The 14,861-nt window shown below is 40.5% G+C and overlaps 1 protein-coding gene across 1 annotated transcript in view; it reads left to right on the forward strand.

Annotated features, from left to right (window-relative positions):
* Positions 1-14,109, forward strand: part of SMPX (small muscle protein X-linked) — a 52,312-nt gene extending 38,203 nt beyond the window's left edge. Inside the window, exon 5 of the mRNA XM_023199062.1 lies at positions 13,687-14,109. The gene's annotated coding sequence lies outside the window, so the exon portion shown is untranslated. The remainder of the gene's footprint in view (positions 1-13,686) is intronic.
* Positions 14,110-14,861: the final 752 nt, after the last annotated feature.

A 14,861-nucleotide genomic window follows, 5' to 3' on the forward strand; every position in this document is an offset into this window, starting at 1 on the left:
TCAGTATTTGCTTTTCTTTCACCCCTCCTGATCCTTACCACCCAGAATTTCTTATATTTATTTAAAACACCAAACACTGTTTATCTTTGGGGAGATTAGGAAGATTATTTCCAAATGTGAAGCCAGTTTCTCTGATGCTTCTAACAGAGAAAGCCCTTATAAATCAGACAGTACACAAGCACAGTGCATAGTGTGAGCCCTGAGGAAAGTCTTTTCTTCATGTCCTTGAGTCATTAGTGGGGAGGGGCTCCAAAAGGAGGGAGAGGAAGGCAGAACCTCTACAGGGAGGCAAACCCAGAAGTGAACTAAAAATCCATTGTTTGAGTGATACATCTTAGCTTTTGCACACTGTTCCCTCTCCTCAGCTTGCTCCTATATGCAACGGTTTTCCTGCTCTCTCTTTTGCTTTCTTTCTTTCTTTCTTTCTTTCTTTCTTTTTTTGTCTTTTCTTTGTCTTTGTCTTGTCTTTATCTTGTCTTTGTCTTGTCCTTGTCTTGTCTCTTTTCTTTTCTTTTCTTTCTTTTTGAGATGGAGTCTTTATTTCCCAGGCTGGAGAGCAGTGACACAACCTCTGCTCACTGCAACCACCCCCTCCCAGGTTCAAGCGAGTCTCATGCCTCAGCCTCCAGAGGAGCTGGGATTACAGGCATGCGCCACCACACTCGGCTAATTTTTGTATTTTTAGTAGAGATAGGGTTTCACCATGTTGGCCAGGCTGGTCTCGAACTCCTGGCCTCAGCTGATCTGCCTGCCTTGGATCCCAAAGTGCTGGGATTACAGGCGTGAGCCACTGCGCCCGGCCTCTCTTTTGATTTCTGAGGATCAAAACCAGAACAAGAAGAAAAAAGCAGAGGATATTATGAACAATCCAACCAATGGGAGGGAAAACTCTCCTCAGGAGTTGGAGTTCCATTAATCTCAGATGAAAGTGAATGAATCCCAAATAACTTCCTAGGAGAAGCACAGAATTTTTTTCTGTGAAAACGTATGTTTCTGAAAACACAAACACACACAGGCCAACATACACACACGTTTTAAAGCACAAAACTCAAAATTGTGCTAAATATTATCAAGTTCCTTTTCAGGATCCTCTTTGAAATAGCCATCTTCTATGAAATGAAACAAAAAGAAAGCAACCTCTTGTATATTCTCTATCCTTTTTCAATCAGTTCAAAAACGACAAGGCTTGTCATGTCTGATCAGCTTAACTAGTCAGGAAATGACAACTTTCTCCCCGCCTGACCTATTTTGTCTAATGGGGCCCACTCCTCTGCCCTCTGACAAGCTACCTTCTCTCCTGAGTTCCATTTATAGCAGGGCTTTATTAATGGTTAAATTGTTAGGAATGGAACTGTCTCCCTCACAAGGCTTATTTCCCCTGTTCAATAAATTAAGCCAAGGGATCTGAGAGACTGCCCATTTCTGCTTTACTTAAGCTCAAATTCCTCACAGCCCACAAAATACTGCAAATTGCCAGAAGAGAGCTCAGTATGAGTTCCCACTGCTTGCCCAACAGTATGTGGTCACTTGCAGGTTGTCTTGGATTTACTGCTCAAAGTAATGTTTGTGTAACCTGTGGGAATTTTCCTCGGCCCTCGATGGAAGTTTGAGATCTGGAACTGAAATGCTTCAGTGAGGAGCCCCTGAGCCTTTGCTAATGGACAAGGGACTCCCTTCTCAATCCTCAGGCATGAGCCATTGGACAAGTGCTGTGATCTTCTCATATGTTTGACCCCTCTCTTCACCTTGAAATAAGGTTTGCAAATTTCATTCATCCACTATGTATTCTTGTTGCTGTCACACAGGTGACCTCGCTGAACAATTGGAGCATTAATGGCCCACAGCTGTCAAAGTGACCTGTGCACTTCAGTACTCAAAGCCTTTGTTTTCAGTTGCCAGAGCCCTGCAGTCGGCGGATCTTTAAAAAAATACAAAACCAAACCCCACAAAATGGATCGGGTCACTGCCCTGCTGCACGTCCTTCAGCAGCGCCCCATGACCCTTCCAGCCTGTGTTAACTGTCTCAGACTTGGCAGGCTTTTTTCATCTTGCATTTCTGCCTGCTCAGGACATTCCTCGCTCCAACCCTAATGAACTTCTCCCAGCTGATGGAGGTTCCATGCTGATTCCAGGCCTTTACACATGCTCAGAATGTTATTTTTTGATCTTTATTCCCTCCCGTACTCATTATCTGGCTAACTCCTACCCATCATTCAAGTCTCAGTTAAATACTATTTTTTAAAAACTTTTCTGTTGCCTCTTAAACTGGATAAAGCATCCATGGCTCCCTGTGTTTGTCCCAGGATAGCAGCACCCATCACAATGGAGGACTGGATTGCCATTGTTTATTCTCTTTGATTTTCCTTCTAGATCTTAAGTTCCATGAAGGGGGTAACTTGTCTGACTTGTCCACTAGTGTATCCACAGTGCCTAATACTTCTTCTAGCATATAATGTAGCCCAAATAAAACTAGGAATTCTGCTTTCCACTTTTAAGACTATTTAAGCATATTTAAGCACAGAGTTGTGTCCAAAAGAAACATACATTGATTTCTAAAAATGGCCCCTGTATTAGTCTGTTCTCACACTGATAATAAAGACATATTTGAGACTGGGTAATTTATAAAGGAAAGAGGTTTAATTGACTCACAGTTTCAGATGGCTGGGATGGCGTCAGGAAACTCAATTATGGTGGAAAGGCAAGCAAACACATCCTTCTTCACATGATGCAGGAAGGAGATGTGTCGAACAAAAGGGGGAAAAGTCCCTTATAAAACTATCAGATCTCGTGAGAACTCACTATCGTGAGAACAGCATGAGGATAACCATTCCTATGATTAAATTACCTCCCACTGGGTCCCTCCCACGACATGTGGGGATTATGGGAACTACAATTCAAGATGAGATTTGGGTAGGGACACAGCTAAACCATATCAGCCCCCAGAAGGAATGTGAATCTTCACCTGAGAAAGATTTACATTGTAATCAGGTACAGGGTACACTCTTTTGGTGATGGTTACACTAAAAGCACAGACTTCACTTCTATGCAATGTATCCATGTGACAAAATTGCATTTGTACTCCTTAAATTTAAACAAATAAAAGAAAAAAGAAAAAAAAAAGATTTACATTGTAAAACACATAGTAAAACTACCTAAAAATATTCTCATTGGCCCAAGATTCCCTCATCCTAGAGACGTTTTACCTCAAATCTCTTCTTTGTTTCCAAGAAATCGTATTTTCCACTGAGTCCCCAAACCCTTTTTCTATGTAATTTAGACTCAGTTCACTTTTTTCAGTTCCCTCTCTACACATTTAGATCTCCCCAACCATCAGCACCACAAAGAGCTTGAAGCCAAGATGACAAAGATTGAATCTTGTTTGGAAGATAGAAAAGGAGGAAGGGATGTTTTAATTTATAAGCTCTTTGTGGATCTTTGTCCCTGAATAATAGTAATAGTATATGTTGACTATGTCAGAGGCACTCTGCTAAATGCTTTATCATGTTATCCTCCCAACCACCCTGTGAATTTGACACTACTATTTCTCTATCCTTTGAAACACTGGGGTTCACATTGTTGGGTAAGTTGCCCAAGGTAGCATAGGTGGAAAGCCGGAAAGCTGGGTTTGAAGGCAGAGTGGGCTGTGAAAATGTCTCCACAGTAGGCACTCAGGAAACATTTGTTGACTGCAGAGACAGGGTCCCACTTGGGAAACAGCCTGGAGACTGACAAGGCAAAGGGTGTAAAAGCAATTTCTCTGCTGAATTTATTGGAAACACATGTCAAAGCTTTATTTCAAAGTTGCTTAAAGCGGCTTCAAAAATCCAGTTCTAAAACTTGGAATAGGAAAACATGTGGTTAGATAACACTGTGAGACGAGGTACAAGTGATCAGTAAACTCTGTTACAAGGTGACTTTAGTGAGGCAGGTATATCAGATCTTCCAGAAGGGGCTCTTAATCTTATTGAAGTTGATTATAAAATTACTAATATGTTTTATCAGCAATGCTTCCAGAAGGGACCACTTAACACACCAGTGCACAAAGCTCTGTTCTAGCTCAGGTTTGAGATCATTTTCTTTCATCAGAAACAGCTGTCTCTAAACTGGCATTTTTTTTTTTTTTTTTTTTCCCACCTCAGCACTATTGACAATTGGGCCAGACAACTCTGTCACTGGGGCCGTTCTGGGCATTCTAGGATAGTTAGCAGCATCCCTGGCCTCTACTCACCAAATGCCAGTAGTACCCTCCCCTTCCTGATTGTGATAACAAAAAATGTCTTCACATGGTGCCAAATGCTCACCACGGGGTAGGGGGCAAAAATCATTCTCTCCCTCTATTGAAAACTACTAGTCTAGAACCTTCATTTTCAAGTGGTCCATGTACCAATAGCAACAGCATTCCCTGGGTAGTTACTAGATGTGTGTGGTCTCAGGCCTCTCCCCAGATCTCCTGAGTCAGAATCTGCAGTTTAGCAGGATCCCCAGGGATTCATATGGATGTTGAAGACTGAGAAGCCCTTCTAGGCTGTGGTTCTCAATCTTGTCTGCATATCAGAGCACCTGGGAGCTTTACAAATTACTGATCACACTTCCAGAGACTCTGATGTAATTGGTTTGGGGCAGCCTGGGCTTTGGGATGGTGAAAAAAACTCCCTCCAGGAGATTTAATGTGCAGCCAAGTTTGAACTCCCATTCTAGGTGGTTTAAACCCCCATCAGCACATGCACGTGCACGCGCGCGCGCACACACACACACACACACACACAGCAGAGTGAGTTACAACAGCCTATAAACAAGATCTCAAATCTCCAAATCAATTATGCTTTCTTCCTTTCCATAAACATCCTTCTTTATTTGGCCTCATCTCTTTTAAGATTATAAAATTAAGTCATCTCATGATAGCTTCAAAAGGTAAGATTTGGATATAAGTAGCTTTTAAAATAATGGTTGGAATGATTTAGAGGAAAAAATGAAGGCATTGATTTAAACTTCCCCGGGTAGCTTTTAAAAGAAGAGCCATCAAAATCATCCCTCAAATTCTCGATAATTAAAAAAAAAGGTACTTGAAAAAAAAAAAAAAAACCCAAACATTAAATAGCAAACTCTATCAAGAAAATTGTTTTGCATGAAATATATAATTATGGAAAGAGCCCGTGTAAATTGGAAAGCAAAATGGTAACACCTTAATAGACAAAGGAAATGAACTCACAATTTCACAAAAGTGGATGTATAATTAGTAGAGAAGCCTAAGAAAATGCGCAGCTTCAGTAGAAATCAACGGAGTGCTCAAGAAAACAGTTACTGATTTTCCTTTAAGTAAATCCACAAAGATGAATAGGAAAATGATCGTGAAAAAGACATATGCACATTCTCAAAAAATATTGAATATCTTCTGTATAGCAGGCACACAGTAGTATAAATGATGAGGGTTGGGGGGGTTAATAAATGGAAAATTCCCAGTCATTGTGGATTTATATCTCTCCCAACCCAGTGTGTCTTGATGGAAGCCCATTCTAAAGAAAATGTTCACATGGAAAAGGTTGTGTTCATTTATGGTAGCAAAATTGATTAAGAACCTAAGTGTCCAATAATAGGATTCCAATTAAGCAAACTCTGGTGCAGCCACCTGATGAAATGCTATGAATACTATTTGTGATATAATGAATGATAAATAATTTATACAGTATAAAACTGCTTTTATAAATGCTTCAGTGATTGAGTGAATTTTGAAAATGATACAATGGTATGGTCCCCACATCCAACACACACACTATATATTTGTATATTTAAAGTTCCAAGGAGCCCTTAAACTAAGAAGGTTGTTTATCTTTGCTTTAATCCAGTATTTCTCAATTTATCTGATGATTGATGGTTTCCTTTTTCTCCCTCTTTTCCTCTCCCTTTCTTTTCAAAGGAAAACTTGTTTTATCATCTCTTGAAACTAGTATTTCTCAAATGAACAAAACCTCATGGATTTGCTGGCATATACAGTAGTATTTAAGAGCTATGTAAAAATAAAGGCCTTACATGGGTATATATATGGTAAAAAATTTATCAAGTTCACTTAAGATTTGAGCATTTTACTCTATATAAAGTATTTTTAGAAACACTGCTAGATTCTGAGAAGGCAAGAAATATTTTTAAGTGAAATTTTGGTGTTCATTAGAACAAATGCATGAATATTTGTTAAGTCAACGTTTTGGTACACTACAGATATATTTCTGTGTATCAGTTGTTAATGTGTGCCTCTAATGTACTGTCAATATGTACAGATTACTTATTGATATGGTTTGGTTGTGTCCCTACCCAAATCTTGAATTGTAGCTCCCATAATTTCCATGTGTCACAGGAGGGACCCAGTGGGAGGTAATCGAATTATGGGGGTGGGTCTTTCCCATGCTGTTCTCGTGATAGTGAATAAGTCTCATGAGATCTGATGGTTTGATAAAGGGGAGTTCCCCTGCACATGCTCTCTCTTGCATGCTTGATATCATGTAAGACATGACTTTGCTCCTCCTTTGCCTTCCACCATGATCATGAGGCCTTCCCAGCCACGTGGAACTATGAGTCCATTAAACCACTTTTTCTTTATAAATTACACAGTCTTGAGTATGTCTTTATTAGCAGTGTGAGAACAGACTAATACATGTATGCTAATTTTTACAAGTTTTGCAAAAGAATTTGGTGTAGCAGAAAGAGCTCCAAAACTCATCCTGGATCAGCCAATAGCTAGCTGTGTGATCCTGGACAAGTGACTCAACCCCTCTGGATCTCAATTTCCTAATTTCTAAAATGAGGAGCAATACCAAAACTCTAGTTCCATTTGCCTTTGAAAAAGTTTTACTATTTTAAAAGATTATAAAGCCTTATAGTTACATCTTTGCCTAGTAATACATCAAAGGTCATCTTTTTATCTGACTACTGAGTCTTTGGACCACTCATTACCATCACTGTGACTGTGAAAACAATCAATCAGCTTTAAGGTGATCTCTATGACAATGTGCTTTCCAGGAATGCATTATGGGAAGAAGGCAGGGAGGCCTACATTTGTTTCACATGCTCTGTTAGTTAAATGTCAAAAAAATTAGTTTTCCGTTTGGTTGCTCCAGAACCCCTGGCTGCCACAGATGATTGCTGGACAGTTGTAGGAGGATTCTTGGTACTTCTGATATAATCACCATTGTCTCTAGGCCTTGAATGCCACGGCAGAAACAATATAGAAAGATTTTGTCATCTTTGGAAAAGCTGAGAACCTCTTGGTTAAGACAGCAGTCTCCTTGACTTATTTATCACTTTGTCTACTTCTAGAGGTTATTGAACTCTGCCTTGGTAGAGAAATCTTGGGTCAATATTTCTCCAATGAAGTCAGTAGCCCCTTTAGAGAGAGGGAGGACTATGTTCTGATGGATGAAGAGAAATTTCCCACAAAATCTGGAGCTGCCTATGGTGACTGGTCTTTGATGATGCCCCTTTCTCCACCAAGATCTTACCAAACAAATGTTGTATCTCAGTTGCCAGCCCCTAACTCTGAGTTGATATCCAATATAACAAACTCTCAATACAATAGGATTACTAAAAAATATTTTAATGAGATTCAACCTGGATATGCAATTTGCCTTTTCTTTATAGTCACTTGAATTCTCCAGGTCCTGCACTTAACACTACTTTAATCTGGATTTCAGGTGCAGGATTTGACCAAGGCAAACATTCTGGTCTTTGTGCCTTCCTCTTCTTCCCTGTTTTTATGTAGTTATTGTTAGAAGCATTTCAATTTTCACTTTAACCACCAAAGGCTTTATGAGTTGCAAAGGCAACTTTGGTGGATGTTTCACAATTTAGGAAAAAATGTTCCTAATTTTTACTTAGAGTTTTGTTTCTCTGACTTTACGAGTACCTGTTTGGGACAAAAGAAAGAGTTTGGGTTTGGAGTTGTTTGGGTGCAATTCCAGGCTGAGCGCCTCTCTGACCTTGGGTATGTGTTGTTCCTTACAAGCCTTAGTTGTAGCTTGCACCACCTTCCTTAGGGTGTGGTCCTGATGATTACAAGGGACAATATGTGTGAATGTGCTCTGTAAACTCTAGAAGACTTTATAAATGCTAGGTGTTTGTCTTATTTCTGATGCCCTCTAAGGAACTCCAGAGTTTTAACCAGTTTGCTCTGGATGCATGGTTGGCCATTGCATATGGAACCAGACCATGAGGCACTGCCTTCTCTCAAGTACTTCTGAGTGTCACTGTGTTTATGGCTCTATGATTTAGCACCATGTAGGAGGAAGTAATCATTGCACTGCACCCGAGTGTGTGGTTAAAGGACCAAGTGCAGACAAGTGTTGAGTGGACTCCATTTCCCACATGATGTATGTGGGGCCACAGCGACTATGAGTAACACAGCTATAAATGGGTCACAGCAAGGCGTAAACATCACATGTTTCTCAGTCTGGACTTATGGTGACACAAGGGAGATATTTGGTGTATCATCCCCACACCAGCCATGTACCCTTCCCAAATGTAAACTAGAGGTTGTGCTTCCATGCCATTTTTGGTCTGGGTACAAAAGGTATGTGGGGTAGCTACAGAAGGACTTTTTCAGCTGGTTGCTGTACCTTCCCCATCATTCTCACAAATGTCCCCTACAGGAGAACAGGGCACAGGAGAATAGCTGACAACTGTTGTCTAGGCAGCAAAGCAGCGTGGCCCTGGAGACAGCCCAATACACTTGCATTCCAACACCCTGACAAACAAGAGTGCTTTACAGTATGGGCAATTTTAGCTCTGGATCCCTTCCCATTGTTTCTCATTTCTAAATTCGAGCCCTGATGCAGAGCAGGGAGCTCAGGTCTCTAGATTCCCGAATTTTTGTATTCTGGTATCATGCCAGCATCCTGAGCACACGCTGAGTCCCACAAAGCCAAGGATGGAGATTCTTGCCCTCTGGGGACTTTGGACTCTGGGATGGACTATATCTGACCTTATCCATCATTGCTGTCCTGTTTCCAGGCTTGTTGGGCCCTCTTGAATTATACTGGGACCCGGGAGTGGGGGAAGCTGAGGGACAGGGTGATCTGCAGGAGGACACCTGCAACGGCTCCTGCTTCATCTGTCACCTCATGCCTGGCTCCTTCTGCAAGGAAGAATCAGGTTTATTTTGTAGGCTGAACAAGGTAGCTGTGTAGTCAGTTGGTGGAGTGCCTGGCACGTAGTAGGTGCTCAAAACTGGCACTGCCACCATCAGCTGTTTCTCCACCCCCACACGAGCACAGGCTGATAGCATTGGCCCAGCTTCCCCCTCTTCACAGTTTTTTTCAGGTCTGCCTTGGCTCTCAACTGCAGTAAGTAAAGAGGAAGAGCAAAGTTCCCCAGGGGCTAATGTTATATTAAGAATTCCATGCATTTATTTTTCTAAATATGGTCGTCTCACAGTAGTCATGGTGGTCTGGGAAAACTGGATCAAGATTTCTCTATTTTTTTAAAAAATGCATATTTTCATAGCTTTTGGGGCACAAGTGGTTTTTTTGTAACATAGATGAGTTGTATAGTGATGAATTTTGAGATTTTAGTGCACCCATCACCTAAGTAGTGTCCATTGTACCTAATATGTTGTTTTTATCCCTAGCTCCCCTCCCACCCTTCCCCTTCTGAGGCTCTAAAGTTCATTATATCACTATGTATGCCTTCACATACTCATAGTTTAGCTTCACTTATGAGAACATACAATTTTTTGTTTTCCACTCCTACGTTACTTCACTTAGAATAATGGCCTCCAGCTCCATCCAAGTTGCTGCAAAAGACATTATTTCATTCCTTTTTATGGATGAGTAATCTTTCATGGGGTATATATACCACATTTTCTTTATCCACTCATTAGTTCTCTATGTTTACAAAACTGTCTCAAAGTCAGAGAGGCCTATAAGCTGAACCCATTCGTGAAGGACATCTTACGGCTCTCCAATGCAAATGGCTCATTCTATGTTTCTCAGTATAGTCATAATTTCACCTATGTATCTGGGACAGATAAAGAATTATCAGAGTCCATGTCAAGCCTGCCATATAAATGGTACCCATTTCTGGGTTGCAGATGGCGCTTCTCAGTCTGGACACATCTTGGAGAGAAATCACACCTCATAAAACATGCTTCAGTGACAATTTCCTATGGATCATCACCCATTCCATGCTGCCCAGAGAAGCCCAAGGAATACTTCGGCTTCAAGGGAAGCTTGTCATGGGCCTCTTACTTAGCCAGAGAGACTGGCCATATGTCATCCTGCACAGTGACCATAGCAGTAAAGTGGCTAGAGCATACCCTGGCTATCATGGGGCCAGAGTTGGAACCTAGGGCAGAACTGGCAGCATAGCAGAAACATAGCACATCAATCCAACACTCCTGGATTTCTGCATCTATGGGCCTTCACTCATTACTGCTGCCTCACATTGAAGAATGTGGGTTTGGCTACAACTGCAACTCCAGTTCTTTTCCTATTTTTCATTTCTCCAGTAGTCCAACTCATCAATCACTGGACCCCTGCCATGTGTCAGGTGCCATGATAGCCAATGGGATGTAAAACTTTATTTATATCCTTAAAAGAACATATTTATATCCTTAAAAGATCCTAGCCTAGTGGCAGGGCAGCTATAGTGGGAGACATGAGAAGAGTGAGATGATGCATATAAGCAAATAATCACAATTCAGCATGTTATATGGAGAGTCATGGGGAGGTGGGATTTTAGTCAAAAGTTATAACCAAAGAGGGAGAGGCCCAAAGGCTCTTGTCATTACAGGAGCAAAAAGTGGTCTAGTGAACTCAGAGTATAGGGTACCTAAGAGAGAATGACCAGAGATGAGCCTGGATCCTGGTACCCCAGGATGAAGCTGTGAAATTGCTAGTCACTCAGAAACCATGGGCTGGGAAGGAGGTGGTGTCTTACCTCCACTTAGTGACTGGCATGGACTGAAAATTGATAATTTCTTTAAAAAATTAGTAAACAACCTAAATGTCCATTGGTAGATGTACGAATAAAGAAAATGTGGTACACATACACTGGAATTTTTATCCTGGAATAAGAAGGAAACCACAATATGTGATAACATGGATAAACTCTGAGGACAGTATGCAAAGTAAAATAAGTCAGTAACACAAGGACAAATACTGCATGATTCCACTTATATGAGGTGGCTAAAATAGTTAAACACGTAGAATCAAAGAGTGAAGTGGTGGTTACCAGGGGGGTAGGGGGAAATGGGGTGTTACTAATCAACAGGCATAAAGTTTCAGTCAAGCAAGATGAGTAAGCTCTAGAGATCTGCTGTACAACATTGTACTTATGGTCAACAATAATGCATTATACACTTAAAAATGTATTAAGAGAGTAAATCTCATATTGTGTTCTTTTGATAATAAGATAAAATGCTGGGGAAATACAAGAACCTATGCTGACTGCTGTTGATAGCATTTTCAGTTTTGCAATCATTAATAACTTCCTACTTTTTCCTCTGGTTCACAAACCATCCATACCCTGTTAGTGGAGTAGAAACAGCTCCAAAGTCAGGACACCTCTGTTAAAATCCCAGTTTTTCTATCTACCAGCTATGAGACTTTGAGCTAGCTACTTTGCTTTTTGAACCTCTATGTATTTCATCTCAACAGTGAGTACAACACAACCTGCATCACAGCAATGCTAGAAATGTTCAATGACACTATGGGCTTTGTGATCTCTAAAGAAATATACAAGAAAGGGAAGCTTTCTTAGATCTCTGCTATAGACTTCTTCGGGCTCAATGGCCAGAACTGGGTCCCATGGCTCCCCCTAGCTGTAAGAGAGACTGAGAAATAGAGTGTAGTATTTCGCTCACCAGCCTTTGTAGTAGAGAAAAACAAGGATTATGGAGGGTGCCAAACCAGAGTTTCTGCCCCAGCAGGGGGAAGATCCTTGTTTATGGAGTTTTCTTTCTCCAGCCATTGGCAATAAAAAAAAGGTGAGCATTCCATTTTTAAGAAAAGATTCACCTCATTCACATAAGTAAAACACACAAGGAATGACACCAAAGACTAATGGAAAACAAATGTGTAAATAGTGTTCAAGAATCCCTGCATTACAAGAGCTTTGAAAAGAAGTGGCACCATATCAATTAGCTATTGCTGCATACCAAACCACCCCCCAAATTCAGTGTTTAAAACAAGATAATTTCTTATTCTAACTCATGTGTTTTGGCCTCAGCTGATACAGGTTGGGCTCAGCTGATCTTGGCTGGACTCACTGATGTGTCTGCAGGTCATCTGGGGGCTCTGCTCTACATGGGGCCTGGTTAGGGTGCTTTAGCAGGGTTGGTTCTGCTCCACATATTTCTTGTCCTTCTTCTGGGATCAGAAGGCTAACCTGGGCATACCCTTGTTATGGCAACAGCAGAAATACAAGAGTAAGCAAAAACATGTGATACCTCTTGAGGCATAGGCTCAAAACTGGTACACCATCATTTCTGCCTCATTCTGTTGGCCAAAGCAAGATGTGTGGCCAAACTCAGGCATGAGGAATTATACCCCATCCACAGTGGTAGAAAACTACAAAGTTACATGGCAGTAGGGAGAGGTGAAGAACTGGAGCCATAAATGCAAATTTGCCTCAGGCACCAATGGTCTTACAAGCCATAATCATAAGACTAACATTATACTCTAATCCTTCAGGAGAAGCTATCCTAATTTAGTTTAGAATTACTTAAATCACTAGAGCCAAAGTTGATGGCCACAGCATCTACCCATAGTTCATTTACATTCACGGAATTGAGAGATGAAATTTTCAAGTGAAAATGGGGTCTTCAATTTTGACTTGTTCCTATCATATTGATTTATAACATGGAGGACATTATGCTAAGTCAAATAAGCCAGACATAGACAAATATGGCATGATCTTACTTATATGTGGAATCTAAAAACATTGAACTCATAGAGGCAGAGAGTCAAATGGTGGTTGCCATGGGCTTGAGGGGTGGTGTGAATGGGGAGATAATGGTTAAAGAATACACAGAATTTCAGATACATAAGGTGAATATATTCTGGAGATCTCGTATTAGTCCATTCTCATGCTGCTATGAAGAAATACCTGAGACTGGGTAATTTATAAAGGAAAGAGTTTTAATTGACTCACAATTCTGCAGGGCTGGGGAGGCCTCAGGAAACTTACAATCATGGCAGAAGGGGAAGCAAACACGTCCTTCTTTACGTGGCAGCAGAAAAGAGAAGTGCAGAGCAAAATGGGGGAAAGCCATTATAAAACCATCAGATCTCATGAGAACTCACTCGCTATCATGAGAATAGTATGGGGGGAACCACCCCCATGATTAAATTATCTCCATCTGGTCCCACCCTTGACATGTGGGGATTATTACAATTCAAGATGAGATTTTGGATGGGGACACAGCCAAACCATATCAGATCTGTTGTACAGCATCATGACTATAGTTAATAATGTATCCTTGAAAATTGCTAAGAGATCTTAAATGTCCTCCCCACAAAAATAAGTATGTGAGGTGATGGATATGCTAATTATGGTGACTTAAACATTTTACAACGTATGTATGCATATATCAAAACATTGCATTGTACACTGTAAATATGTACCATCTTCATTTGTCAATTATGCCTTAATGACACTGGACAGGAAAAACTCATGGTTCCTTTGGTTTTTCTTTTGCAGGCTTGATGTGAAGAATTAAAGAGGAAGAAGATGGATTCAATAGCTCACTAAAATTTTATATATTTGTATGACGATTACCAACCTCCTGAATGCCTGAGACTCTAGCAGAAATGGCCTGTTTGTACATTTATATCTCTTCCTTCTAGTTGGCTGTATTTCCTACTTTATCTTCATTTTTGGCACCTCACAGAACAAATTAGCCCATAAATTCAATGCCTGGAGGGTGTGGTTTTGAGGAGGGATATGATTTTATGCAGAGTGATACGGAAATGTGTCTGATGATTTTGATGAAAAGTTTCTCAAGCTACTTCCTACGGTATTTTGGTCAATATTTGGAATGCATTTTAGTTCTTCACCTTTTAAATTATGTCACTAAACTTTTTATGAGTTCAAATAAATATTTGACTAAATGTAAAATGTGAATCTAGACTAAATTAATTTTTATATTTCAGATAGCTACATATTCCCTAACCTGGAGAGAAATGAGATATGAGTCAGCCCAATCCCATATTGCCTAAGTGAGTGCCTCTCATTCTGAATTATTGAGTACCATGGGTAAAACCATAGCTGACCGATCACTCATATGAAGTTAAATATCACTTGAGGAATTGGATATCATTGATATTCTTCCTCCAAGGATGAGGAGTTTTACAGTGAGTGCATTTTACATCTATAGAGGCTTAGAAACTCCCCTCACCCAGATGGAATAGAGTTCATTATAAGTTAGAAACTCCCCTCACCCAGATGGAATAGAGTTCATTATAAGGCACAATAAAGTAAAGCTGAGCAAACAGAACAAGAGAGGAGAAGAGCCGTCCAAAGATGAAACATGTCTCCTGCTGCTAAAATGGAGAATCTCTCTGTCAACTGAATCAATGTCCAACACTATCATAGACCAAAAAGAATCACCTGTGCTCCTCTAGAGTCTTATGATCTTCTGAAAGGCTTGGACAACTTCACAGTGTGAAGATTTGAGGGACCAGGTTATCAAGAGCACACTGTTTGAAAAGCAAGCATGTCACCTACCTGGTATGCAGAGACCTCAACGTCGTTTCTCAGGCTGAATGACTTTGAATTTTGCTTCAGAGTCAGCCATTGTAAAAAATCAGATGTACTTTGAAATATCCCAAGTGTAAGTTACTCTCCCGCTTTTCTGTTTCATAGAGCTCAGCTTC

Source organism: Piliocolobus tephrosceles, chromosome Y, assembly GCF_002776525.5.
Source record: "Piliocolobus tephrosceles isolate RC106 chromosome Y, ASM277652v3, whole genome shotgun sequence".
Taxonomy (NCBI): domain Eukaryota; kingdom Metazoa; phylum Chordata; class Mammalia; order Primates; family Cercopithecidae; genus Piliocolobus; species Piliocolobus tephrosceles.